Below are 13,493 nucleotides of genomic sequence, written 5' to 3' on the forward strand. Positions count from 1 at the left end.
TCATTATGAGGTAGGAGGTAGCCATGGCGGTGCGATTAGCACCATGGCTACCCCCTTACCGCATTCCGGGTCCGGGTTCCCGAAATAGGGACTTACCGGGTCATTCCAACCTTGGAGGACCTGGTAAGTCCCCATTCCCCATAGGGCTCAATGGGAATGGGGATGGAGCTAATAACGGTACCGCAATTTGCGGTACCGTTATTAGCTCTGAAGTCCCTTAACGGGTCCCTTAACCAGGCGTTAAGGAAGGGACCCGCTAAGGGACCTCGTAATAGGGTGGTAAGGGATTACCAGCACCGGTGTCCTTACCGGTGCCGGTAATCCTTACCACCTACCTCGTAATGAGGCCCATTGTCTAAACATCCCCAGATTTAAGCTCCAAAAAGCAGGCGGCTCAAGCTTCCCTGTGCTTGCTTCTAAACTCTGGAACTCACTACCAGCCGATATTAGACAAGAACCATCCTTTCAATGATTTAGACATAGTGCCAAAACATGGCTATTGGCCAGAGCTAACTAAAATACCTACCCACTTACACACAATTGTATATACTGTTTTACAAACCTGCCCAACCACTAATCATTGTAAAAATGCTGTAATGTATATACTATTAGTAAATGTTTATTATGTCATTATTATCTCTTAACACTTCTGATTGACCTGTTTGTGATATGTTGGCTACGATGTAACTGGCCAAGTGCCAGGATGCCCCAGGGCCAGGCGGCGCTACACAAATAATAAACTAAACTAAACATGTTTTGTTTTGCAATTCCAGCAATTTGAATGTAATGCATTTCGATGTCCAGTTCTCAGGAATTTGTTAAATGCACATTTTGACAGTGTTTCCAAACTAAATGTCTTGAGCGGCGACTACATATAACAGCCTCGAAATGCGCATGTTTCAATCACCACTGATCGTCAACAGGTGGCAGAATTATGTTGATAAACCTAAACAAAACAACACAAAAAAATATGAAAATATTTTATATGAAAAAAATCAAAAACCGACACACAGAATGTCTAAAAACAAAACTTTTATGTCCCCTTACCAGGGAACGATTCTACATGAAGTAGCCTTGCATCGCAAATAATTATTAATGCATACCTTGCATAATGCATTTCATTGATATTTATAGCAACCCTCTTTAAACGCCATACCAGTGCAATGTGTTCACATGTGTAACAATACTCCTGTCCCACCGACACAAACCATCCACCGGGTCAAAATAGTGTCGCTCCTACTGCATCTAAACCACTAGGGACCGATACTCCATTGATCTCTCCCACCTATACCAATATCCAAGTGGTCCCCGTGATGTGTCTTAACCGGTGTAAAACTGATCTCAATCCACCACTATTGCACGTTTCATAATCCCCTTGTCCCCATAACTTGGCTTACCTCTCATCATTGGGGAAATCGCTGCGTTGCCATACCGCTGTTGGTGTCTACAAAATCTATGCCTGCAGCAGATTATCGTGGAGGACACACGATCATTGAAACATAGACAAAGCGATTAATGTAAATATATTTGATGGAGCCCATCTTTTAACTAAAAAGCTTGTATGTTGGTTCCATTCACACTGGTAACGGCCATGTTGAAATAATACCTTCCAATACGAACCAAAACGTGTTTCTATGTCCAAAACATGCCTACCCTTTATGATGTTTTTCCATTGTAATCAATTTAAACAAAATTCCAATGGTTTACAGTGAACCCTCATTTTATATTGAAAAACGAACATGATATTAACAGTGCTAACATGCTTAATGTTCATGTCATAAAATATAAAATCACTCATACTTCTACTCATGAGGTAATGGTGAAGATATGCTGCCGCACCAGGACTGTGTGTGCCAAGGCTCACACCAATTCTGCTGCCATGATACACTCACACACTTTCATGCACCCCACTCATCCAGGGGTTCATTGAACTGACAGCTCACTTATGTGAACCACTACTTCTTCAGATGCACCATGCTTATAAAGAGCAACTCAGGAACCATTCTTCATTTGATTCCAACTGGGAACATGGTTTGAAATCTATGAATCTAAAAAGCTTCATGCGGTAACAGCTTTTTCTCACGACTACCACCCCTTTAATGGTGAGAAACAGTCTGAATGACCTGGATCCTTCATTGGGAAACTTGGTTTCCCATCTCCCAAAAATGGCTTGCCACTGGAGATTTGAAATGTCGGTTTCTAATGTCCCCTTTAGGTTCTCCAATGTGTTCCTTAGTTACACATTATGGTTATTGAACAAATTCCTCATATCAAAGATACAACTCACTTATCAGTATGCTTGAACAAGTTATGGTACTGTCAAGTCAATACTGGTTAGTAACATTGGACATGGCAAGTCTATACACTTAATATTCCCCCTGAGGAAGGGATTGGGTTGTTTTGCGCCACACAAGTAGGGGACAGACAAGGCATTCGTTTGCACAATTAGTGTGTTTTAAAATAGAATAGATTAGGTGACAGGAAGGCATGTACACATGATAGGGACTCACTACACAAGTAGGGCAGATAAGGTTGCTGATACCCATAGGGAGAAATATAATGTGACATGCATGCATTAGGAACTCGGTAGATAGCAAAATAAATGCAAAATGAATGTGTCTTGCAGAGGAAAATAACGTGACAAGCAGTTGCTATTTTAAAACTGCACAAAACACAGCAGAGAATTAAACAATGCAGCTTTAAGAGAGGACCGAGTTAAGCACACTCTTTGAACAAATACATTTTATTCAGGAAAATGCTTTGGTGGCCAGATGGTCGATGCCTCAAAGGAATGGCAAAACCCAAGCTCCGTAGGGTGGGGTTACATGGTGGAACAAGATACCATTATGTGCATTCAACTGTCAAGGAAAATCAAGTTGCGAGAACTGTCATGGTGCAAGCACCAAAAACCCTGAAACTGGTGGGGCCATCCTAGACTTTGGCCTCCTTGGGGGCTTATCAGGCCCCAGCCAGGCTCACCTGGACTCAGTCCTGGCGCCGTTGGCGCCAGGCTCATGGATGTGTTAGCTACATGGTCCATTAACTTGGCTCTGAGAGGCTGAGCCATTCAGTTCAGGGTGTGGCCTGGAACTACTTTACCTGAGAGACGGGATACGGAGAAGAGGACTATTTCCTTAGAACTACTTGCAAGGCTATTTGAACCGCACCCAACACTCTGAACACGCTTCGCGTTATTCTGCACTTCTGCAGAGTAACGCTCACCGTGTCAGATCAGCTCTTACTTCCTTCTTCCATGCCCGTCCAGAGTCTTCCATCCATCGGCACTTGTGAACAGAGAATAACAGGAGTTATTTAAGCATCGAAGGCCTTACCTGAAGTACATCCGGATATCATCTCCTGCTTTCCCACGGACCGCCACATCTGCAGAACAGAACGAAAAGTACCCTCTCAGGTAGCTACTAACCTGATCGGCCCGCTCCAGGAACTTCATCGGGCAGTTCTTCACTCAGCAGCGCACCACAGCTCGACACCGCCACACGGATCTTCCATTCTTCTTCCTGGAATAGCGCTGTACCTGCTGAACAAAAAAAGACAAGCAGGTTAGTCGCACGTAGCAAAGGAAAGCTAAAGAGGCGAACATTTGCGCGCCCACCACAGCGCTATACTTACCGGCAGGAATCCTGAGCATCATTGTCAGGAGGGTCATCCATCATCCAAAGGTCGCTTAAACGCTGCACCTGTAAGACAATAACAGACATTAGTTATCTTGAATAGAAAGACTTAAAGGCAGCCATTCCAAAGAGTTATTGGAATAGAGACTTGCCTGCTTACTGCCGGGCCTTCTACTTCAGCAACCTCCTTCGGATCAGTGACATAACTCGATCCAGGAAAGACTGTGAACCGCGCCCCTGCCAGAGTGTGGAGAACGGAGAGCTTGCCCATTAAAAAACCGAGGTGACCCAGAAGAAGAGAAGGAAAGATCGGAAGGAGGTGAAACCACTGACCAGCTCCCTTCGGTAGCTAATATCTTGTTTCGACTTGCAGGCGAACATCTCCTGAAGCAAGGAATAAGGGGAGACGCAAGCTAGCATCTCCAGCCAAGCAGAGCAGCATCAGGATAGACATCACCCTACGCACACGAGCACGCCCCCGTGGAGACTAGGTGAGCGTGACAGAACGCGAAGCCTTACACAAAATTCTATACCTGGGCATCATGGAAACCTCGGAAACTGATCAGCTAGCTCAGCTTTTGGGGGAACTCAGGGCCGAGGTCCATTCAGCCACACAGGAAACCAATGCCTTACGAAAAGAACTGATTGTAGCCAAGGACCGCACCAACAATCTCGCCAGACAGATGCTGCAGTCACAGGCGGGACAGACGCCGCTACCCGGGGTGGGGTCAAGGGTACCCCCCGCATCAAGCAATTCCGTTCAGGTGGTCCTCCCAGGAGCTGTACCCTTGGCACCCCCAGAACCATTCGCTGGGGATCCGAAAAGGTATGCAGTGTTTATGAACCAGTGCTGTCTACTTTTTCTATGCAGGCCAGGAGCCTTTCCAAACGATCAGTTCAAAGTGGCTTTTGTACTTTCATATCTTAGTAGCAGTGCTGCTGACTGGTCTGTACCGCTGGTCATTCGGGATGATCCAATTTTGTGAGACTTCCAAAGATTCCAATTGGATATGGAGAAGCTGTTTGCCCGGCGTTGTCAAGGTCAGGCATTAGATAATGAGCTCTTGTCTTTGCATCAGGACAATCAGGATTTGTTAACATACATCGCGACATTCAACAGACTGGTTGTGGAAACTGATTGGCCGGATGACAAGAGAACAGCGCTTTTTTACCGTGGTCTGAGAGGGGAGTTAAAGGACGTTTTAGCTCAAATGGTTAACCCGCCCAGTCACTATGCTGAGTACATAGACTTGGTAGTCCAGCTAGATCACAGACTGCTGGCTCGTAAGGCAGATTGTGCTAGAATTGATTCTAGAGCATTTGTGCGCCCCAAGGAAAATGCCTCCAGGACCACCGATGTGTCAGAACCCATGCAACTCGGGGGGAGTACGAGGGCCATTAACCAAGGCTGAAAGGGATAGGAGAAGACAACAACAGTTGCGTTTATATTGTGGTACAGCCAGCCATTTCCTCAGAGAATGCCCAGTGAAGCCACCCAAAAAGGCAGTAGGAGTCGCTGGTAAGGTTGAAACAGAGTCTGAGCCGGAAAACTTCTCCGCCCGGCAGGCGTAGAGGTCCGCTTGCCGAGCGAAAAGAAGGACTCCCAGACCTCGCACCTAGTTTTGCCTATGGTCCTTATAAACCACCAGCAACCGTCTTGAATGCATGCAGTCAGAGCATACATCGACAGTGGAGCCATTGGAAATTATATGGATCAATAATTGGCTTCAAGGATGAACCTTTCCCTTTACGAAAAGGCAGTAACAGACTTAGTCACCACAGTCGACGGAACTGAAATAGCTTCGGGTCCGGTAACACACTCTACGACTGAGATGACTCTTTTGTGCCAAGAAGGTCATCGGGAAACCATAGTGTTTGATATAATCAAGGCCCCACAATTTCAGGTAATTCTGGGTATGCCATGGTTGGAATCACACAATCCTTGCATAGACTGGCATGCCAAGAGGCTGACCTTCTCAGTCGACTGTGTTCAAACTTGTTATCCAACTAAAGGACCTTTGGTCACTGGAGTGACAACGATCATGAAACCAACCAACTCGCTACCTCTGGTATATCAAGACTATCAGCATGTATTCCAAAAGAATCAAGCCAACACACTGCCCCCTCACAGGTCGTATGACTGCCAGAACGACCTAGTACCAGGAGCACAGATTCCGGGCAGTCGAATCTATGCTCTCACAGAACCCGAGAACCTGCATTTGAGAAAATATTTAGACCAGTATCTGGCTAACGGTTTCATCCGCCCATCCAAGTCCCCGGCGGCTTCAACGTTATTATTCGTGCCTAAAAAGGAAGGCAACCTTAGGACTTGCATCGACTACCGCGCATTGAATCAGGTCACTGTTAAAAACCGTTACCTGTTGCCTCTGATTCCTGACTTATTGGATCAAGTTAAAGATGCCCGGATTTACACCAGGTTAGACCTCCACGGAGCTTACCACCTGGTACGGATCAGGAAAGGGGACGAATGGAAGACTACTTTCCGCACCAAATACGGCTATTTCAATACCAGGTGATGCCTTTTGGCCTTCGCAACGCCCCAGAGGCGTTCCAATATTTCATGAATGATGTTTTGCTACAAATGAATGATGTGTGTATCGTAGTATACATTGATGACATTCTGGTATACTCCCGTTCAGAGCAAGAACATGTGAAACATGTCCGAGCAGTTTTGGACAAACTTCGACAACACAAACTATTTGCAAAGTTGGAGAAATGTTTTTTCCATGTTACTGAGGTAGAGTTCCTCGGATTTGTCCTAACCCCTCATGGTGTGTGCATGGATTCACGAAAGGTGGATGCCATTCTCAACTGGCCTCGCCAACCTCGATTAAAGGAGTTCAGAACATGCTCGGATTTGCAAACTTCTATCGTCGCTTCATTCCAGGATTCTCGCAACTAGTGCACCCCATCACCACTCTGTTGCGCAAAAAAAAGTGTTTTCAATGGTCCAAAGAAGCTGAGAAAGCCTTCCAGGAACTAAAACAAAGATTCATCTCAGCCCCGATCTTGAAACACCCTTGTCCAGATCTTCCGTACGTGGTCGAAACAGATGCTTCCAATCTGGCAATGGGAGCAGTCCTTTCACAAAGGGATCCCGAAATGGGTCAACTGCACCCAGTAGCCTTTTGGTCACGGAAATTTACGGATCCTGAGCTGAACTATGCTATTACGGACAAGGAACTGTTAGCCAGCAAGGCGGCCTTCAAAGCCTGGCGACATTACCTCCTCAGAGCTAGACCATCACAGTAATTACCGATCATCGCAATTTACAGTACCTGAAGGTGGCAAAAGCCCAATCATCTCGCCAACTCCGACGGGCATTATTTTTTGCTGTGTTTGACTTTGTAATTACCTACCGACCTGGCTGTCGAAATGGCCAGGCAGACGCACTGTCCCGTATAGGAGTAGACGAGGAAAACGCCAACCTCGACCCAGTGCCTATCATTCCTGGTGAGAACATTCTTGGGATTACAACGTCTCTAACATTAGAAGACGTTCAGAGAGTTTCTTTCATCGCATGGATTCCAACACCCTAAGGGATGGGCCAACCAAAAGTTCTTACCACTCCGTCACAAACCAACTACCATATTTTCGAGGACATCTCTATCTACCCAGCAGAGAACTTCAGGAAAAAGTCATCTCACATTACCATGACTCATTAGTAGAAGGTCATTCTGGAAACGCAAAAACTGAGGCCAAGGTCAAACAACATTTTTGGTGGCCGACATGGTGTAAGGACATCAAGCAGTTTGTGCTATCCTGTGGAGTTTGCGCTCAAAACAAGGCCCAAAAGAAAAAATCACCAGGCCTGCTTCAGCCATTAGACATTCCACCAACACCTTGGCATACACTATCTCTTGATTTTATAATAGACCTTCCTCCGAGTAACGGATTCAACACAATTTCAGTAGTGGTGGATTTGTTTTAAAAAATGGCCCATTTCATCCCGTTAAAAGGACTACCCTCAGCTTCAATTCTGGCTAAAGAATTTCTGGAACAGATTGTCCGAATTCACGGATTCCCTTCCATTCTGATTTTAGACCGTGGCAGCCAGTTTATCTCACGCTTCTGGAAGAAGTGTTGTGAGTTAGCTCAAATCGGCGTAAGACTTTCCACCAGTCACCATCCCCAAACCGATGGTCAAACAGAGAGAACAAACCAGACCTTGGAGCAATATATCAGGTGCATGTTACATCAAACTGAAGGCAGCTGGAAGGATGTTTTATGGATCACCGAGTATGCCTATAACAACTCACTCCATTCCAGCACAGGTCAAAGTCCCTTCTATACAATCTACGGGTTACACCCACGAACCTCCAACCTTGACCCGCCACAACTTCTGGAAATGCCAGCTGTGAAAAGTTTGCACTCTACCATCTCCCAAGCCTTCAAACAAGCAACAGATCATCTAAGGCAGGCTAAGGAAAGGTACAAGAAATCAGTCGACGCGCATAGAAGTGAAGCTCCAAGATATCAGGTTGGGGATGAAGTCTGGTTGGCGTCAAAGCACATACGTGTGAAAGGGCCTCGTAGCTTCAATCCCAGATATTTGGGTCTGTATACCATTAAGGCCATAATCAATCCAGTGGCTATGAAATTGGACTTACCCCCGCACATGAAATTTCATCCAGTGTTCCACGTCTCACTTTTGAAACCGGTGCAACCTGGAACACGAGTTGTGAAACCACCGAAACCGGTCACAGTGAACGGGGAACCCGAGTTCGAGGTTAAAGAGATTCTGGACTCAATAATCACCAAATCCAAACTCTTTTACTTGATAGACTGGAAAGGGTACGGACCGCATGAAAGATCATGGGAACCTAGCGAGAATGTACATGCTCCACGGTTATTGAAAAGGTTCCACCGCAATCACCCAAACAAACCAGGACCAATGAGTGGATCAGCCATTAGGGGAGCTTTGGGGGGGGGGAGTGCTGTCATGGTGCAAGCACCCAAAACCCTGAAACTGGTGGGGCCTTCCTGGACTTTGGCCTCCTTAGGGGCTTATCAGGCCCCAGCCAGGCTCACCTGGACACAGTCCTGGCGCCGCTGGCGCCAGGCTCATGGAGGTGTTAGATACATGGTCCATTAACTTGGCTCTGAGAGGCTGAGCCATTCAGTTCAGGGTGTGGCCTGGAACTACTTTACCTGAGAGACGGGATACGGAGAAGAGGACTATTTTCTTGGAACTACTTGCAAGGCTATTTAAACCGCACCCAACAATCTGAACACGCTTTGTAATTCTGCACTCCTGCAGCGTAACGCTCACTGTGTCAGATAAGCTCTTGCTTCCTTCTGCCACGCCCGTCCAGAGTCTTCCATCCATCGGCACCTGCGAAGATAATAACAGGAGTTATTTAAGAATCGAAGGCCTTACCTGCAGTACATCCAGATCTCATCTCCTGCTTTCCCACGGACCGACGCATCTGCAGAACAGAACGAACAGTACACTCTCAGATAGCTACTCACCTGATCGGTCCGCTCCAGGAACTTCATTGGGCAGTTCTTCACTCAGCAGCGCGCCGCAGCTCGACACCGCCACACGGATCATCCATTATTCTTCCTGAAATCGTGCCGTACCTGCTGAACAGAAAAAGACAAGCAGGTTAGTCGTACGTAGCAAAGGAAAGCTAAAGAGGCGAACATTCGCACGCCCAGCACAGCGCTATACTTACCGGCAGGAATCCTGAGCATCATTGTCAGAAAGAAAGACTTAAAGGCAGTCATTCCAAAGAGTTATTGGAATAGAGACTTGCCTGCTTACTCCCGGGCCTTCTACTTCAGCAACCTCCTTCGGATCAGTGACGTAACTCGATCCAGGAAAGACTGTGAACCGGGCCCCTGACAGAGAGCTTGCCCATGAAAACACTGGGGTGACCCAGAAGAAGAGAAGGAAAGATCGGAAGGAGGTGAAACCACTGACCAGCTCCCTTCGGTAGCTAATATCTTGTTTCGACTTGCAGGCGAACATCTCCTGAAGCATGGACTAAGGGGAGACGCAAGCTAGCATCTCCAGCCAAGCAGAGCAGCATCAGGATAGACATCACCCTACGCACACAAGCACGCCCCCGTGGAGACCAGGTAAGCGTGACAAGAACACAGCAGACTATTTGAAGCCTATGGGACCAACTGAACATCCCAGGAAATGTCATAAGTAGTTGGCAAATTAATGTCTCAGCAATTGGCTAGACGTGACACAGAAATGCGGAAACTGCTAACATAGTAATTACTGTGCACATGGTGAAAGCAGAATGATTCATAATAGCAGTATTCATAAATCTGTCAAGAACAGAATGGAGTCGGTACTGTTGCGAAGATAAGGAGGACCAGAATTATTATCTTGAGTGAGAGCTTGGCTGTTAATTTTGTTTTTCCCCCAGTTTTACATTGCAATTAAAGCAGGGTTTTGTTGCATTTGGAATTCCCCAATTTGGTTTTTGACCTCTGTCTCAGAGGCTGTAGCAATTTCCTTACAGAGTCATAAAGTTTCAGATGTGAATCATCATTTTGTGTGTGATCTTTTGAGATTCATGTTATATAACAGTTATTTCAAATTCAAAGAAGTTTTATCAGCAATTTAAAAGCACCTCAATGGGTGCAGGGTTTGACCTTTTCATGCAACAATTTGAATAAAGGAAGATTTTGAATACCACAGAGTGGCTTGGAGGAGGTTTACTGTGGCTGAGATACCATTTGGCAAGGTACCAGAACACATCTAGTTGAGTTTTTGACATATGTCAATCAAGTTCATGAACCTATCAAATTCACGCACACTATGGGCCTCATTACGACCCTGGCGGTAAGGGGTTTACGCCAGCGCTAGCTGCGCCGACCCCTTACCGCCAATTACGAGGTCCCTTAGCGCCATGGCGCTTTTAACACCTGCTTTTAGCAGGTGTTAAAATCCATGGCGCTAAGGGACCATGGAGTTAATTACGCCACCGTAAATTAATTTACGGTGGCGTAATTAACGCCTTCCCCACTCCCATTATGCCCTATGGGGCAAAAATGGGAATGGGGAAGGGTAAATGGGGATTGGGGACTTACCGCCGCGCCGACCTCGGAATGGGGCGGTAAATCCGCCAACCACCATGGCGTAAACGTAGTTTACGCCATGGTGGTAAAGTCACGGCCCAGGCGGTAACTTACCGCCTGGGTCGTAATGAGGCCCTATGTATGAACAAAATATTGATTTTTTTGATATAACAGTGACCTTAATCGCTGAGAATGTGTTACAATTAGAGGTCCATCATAATAGCACAGATAATTCATTGCTACACTGGAGAGCTTTCCATCCAAACAAGTTATTACAAAATGTGCCGTAGTCACTGTTCTTGAGAGTAAATAGAATGTGCACCAAGGAACAGGATTTTTCAAACACTAGGAATGCTGGCAGTTATAATTGACTCGGCTTCATGAAATGACTTACACAGGAAATGCTAGTATATATTCTGGGTGTAACTGCATAAAAATTGTTTACCATTGTAATGCTGGCATATGTTGTGTACCCAGGCATCATGTACTATTGGTCTGTGTTATACGTGCATCCTTAGGCCATGGAACCTTTGGTTGTAGAATTCTGTGGAGGAATGTTTATGCTGGTATGTAGTCAATTGGGAATTGGAGAGATGCTGACTAGAGCTGGCTGTCGCCATGTCTGGTCTTATTGTGAATAAATAATTAAAGATATTACTTACTCCTTCCTGTCTGGATGTGTATCTTTTCCCTAGACTGTTAAAATAAGTAGTGGAGTTTCTTTGGGATACCAAATGTGAGATGGAGTTGGTAGAAATTAAGAGTAAAATTGATTTTGTGAAACCTCTTGCACAATTTGATACTCAGAAGAGGTGTGTACCGTTCTGACACAGGAGGGTGCTTTGGAATGTGTGATTACGCATGCCTCAAGGGTGTTTAGGGGTGCCGTGAAAAATTACTCAGTCCTAGACAAGGAAGCTCTTGCTTGTCACTGGGCTGTAGAGACTTCCCCGAACTTTGTGTGGGGGGTAGGGGCAGAGTTTACCTTAAAGACTGATCATAAACCCCTGAAAGTGATATTTGAAGAGAAAGGGTTGGAGAAGGTGTCAAGAAAAGTTGCTGGGTGGGTAGCCATAATGCAGGGACACAAGTGTGTCGTGGTGATTGTGTTGAGAAAGAGAATGTGCTGGCAGATCATTTGTTGAGGTTGAGTGGTGCCGATGAAAGTGAAGTGTCAGAATTGACGGATACCATGTTTGCGACACATGATGGGGTAGTATCTCAAGAAGATTGGTATAGAGCTGTGAGAGAGGAAGCCGTCATGGGGAGAGTAATTGGATTTGTGGGACATAGTTGGCCAGAGAAGAGATTGTTGAGTGATGAAGAGAGAGCTTTTTGGAAAGTACGGTCTGAATTAAGTACCACAGGTGGAATTCTGTATCGGTGGGACTGTGCAGTTGTTCCAAAGAGTTTGCGAAGGAGGATGGTGGAGATTGCCCACAAGGGACACATGGGAATTACCGAAACTAAGACTGTGTTGAGGAGTGAGTACTGGTGGCCTAGGTTTGACCGTGTTATAGAAAGATATCTGGGGAATGTGTAGAGTGTCAGATATGGGATAAAGGTGGGGTGGCTCATTTACAGCCAATGGTGAAGGTGGAGATTCCAGAGAAAGTATGGAGTGACTTGGCTTTGGATATTTTGGTTCCAGTCGACCTTGGTGGAGGTCGTGGGAAGTTTGTTTTGGTTTTAGTGGATTTGTTACTGCGGGGGACTGAATTCAAGATTGTTCAAGAGACTACAGGAAGTCAGGTGGTTGAGTTTCTACAGAGCGTGTTCGAGAGAGAGGGTTTAACTAGTTCTGTTTGACGGACAGTGGCAGACAGTTTGTAGGAGGGTATTTTGAAGAGCATTTGGGGCGCTGTGGCATAAGAGGACAGCAGTTTATCATCCAGAAGGAAACGGTGCCGTGGAGAGAGTAAACAGCTGTGTGATGGAGGCAGTGAGGTTGGCAGAGGCTTGTGGGAAGGATAAGAAGGTTGCCGTGAGGGAGAGGCTATATGCATTCTGCACGGCTCCCCATGCTGCCAGAGGGGTGAGACTATTTGAGTTGATGACGGGAAGGAAGGCCAATGCTAAGGTGTCACCTCCCTGGCTTGGGAGGGTGAGGGAGTGAGACTGTGTGGTGGAGGAGATGAGGAGGACCCTGGAGAGAAGGAAGGATGGGTGGATAAGAAAAGAAAAATGGGAAATGTGGTCAGAAGAGAACCAATATGTGTGGGGGGAATTGGGTTCAAATTAAGAAAGAGGTGGTGAGGAAGAAAGGGGAATTGTTGTATTTTGATCCCATGCAGGTGATGGAGGTATTGCGAGGTGCGGTGAGAGTGCAAGGTGGTTAGGTTGGGAATCTGGTGTTGATCAAATGCACGTGAAACCTGTGAAACAAAACATGCAACGAAAGTCAAAGAAACAAAATAAAACATACAAATGTAAATAAAATTGTATATAGGTTGAGGAAAGGAGATGTGTTGTATTGTGCATCCTTAGGCCTTGCAACCTTTGGTTGTAGATTTCTGTGGAGGAACGTTTATGCTGGAATGTAGTCAGTTGGAGAGAAGCTGACTGGAGCTGGGGGTCGCCATGTCTGGTCTTATTGTGAATAAATAAGTAAGGATATTACTCACTCCAGTCTGGGTGTGCATCTTTTCAGTCGCATGGCATGTACTGTATTTATTTCATGCATTACCCTTGAGAACTTGTAAATCATATAACATTTTAACCAATTTTTCTCAAAAAATATGCTGTAAATTGCACCATTTCAACAGATAACTTAAAAATAATTCTCTGGAAAAATAACCGATT

This window comes from Ambystoma mexicanum, chromosome 11 (assembly GCF_040938575.1).
Source record: "Ambystoma mexicanum isolate Mex_15411 chromosome 11, UKY_AmexF1_1, whole genome shotgun sequence".
In the NCBI taxonomy this organism is placed as follows: domain Eukaryota; kingdom Metazoa; phylum Chordata; class Amphibia; order Caudata; family Ambystomatidae; genus Ambystoma; species Ambystoma mexicanum.